The sequence below is a fragment of the Fukomys damarensis genome, unplaced genomic scaffold (assembly GCF_012274545.1).
Source record: "Fukomys damarensis isolate Sample0158 unplaced genomic scaffold, DMR_v1.0_HiC HiC_scaffold_14, whole genome shotgun sequence".
NCBI classification, from domain to species: Eukaryota; Metazoa; Chordata; class Mammalia; order Rodentia; family Bathyergidae; genus Fukomys; species Fukomys damarensis.
Genome location: NW_022900926.1, coordinates 10,570,819 through 10,571,272, shown reverse-complemented (window position 1 = coordinate 10,571,272; position 454 = coordinate 10,570,819). Strand labels below are relative to the sequence as shown.

Sequence of the window (454 nt, the reverse complement as noted above, 5' to 3'; positions counted from 1 at the left end):
TCGCTCTTTTGTTCCTCTTTCACACTCGCACTCACTACTTCGCGGGGAGATGCCCGGAGACTCCCCCTCCAGCCCTTCCCGAGTCTCTCGCCCACTTTTTTTGCCGGGGATGAAGTTTGCGGCTGTTTCCCAGGGGCGCGGGGAAGTGGGGGAGAAGCCCCTCGGTCCTGCCTCCCCGCTCGGTTGCACAAGCCCAGGCACGGTGCGCTTCCTTCCCTCCGGAGGGCTCTTTAACTTTCATCCCCGGCCGGAAAAAACAGCTCTGCGTGGCTCGGGCACGGCCCCGGCCTGGGGTTCGGCCGAGATTAGGTCCCGATCGCCCGCTCCTTACCCCCCAATTTTCTCGCTCGCTTTTTTTTTCTCCGTCTCACGAGTAGTCCTGACAAATGGTCCAGGGCTGCGGGCGCAGTGCGCATGTGCGCGTGGAGCCCGGCTGGGGAGAGGGAACTGCGCT

At 63.2% G+C, this 454-nt stretch overlaps 1 protein-coding gene across 4 annotated transcripts in view; it reads right to left on the bottom strand.

Annotated features, from left to right (window-relative positions):
• Nucleotides 1-430, bottom strand: part of L3mbtl3 (L3MBTL histone methyl-lysine binding protein 3) — a 112,331-nt gene extending 111,901 nt beyond the window's left edge. For 2 of the 4 annotated variants that reach the window (XM_010639145.3, XM_010639146.3), the window contains exon 1: nt 332-430. The gene's annotated coding sequence lies outside the window, so the exon portion shown is untranslated. The other 2 variants (XM_010639151.3, XM_010639150.3) reach the window with 2 other exon arrangements.
• Between the last annotated feature and the right edge of the window lie 24 nt (nt 431-454).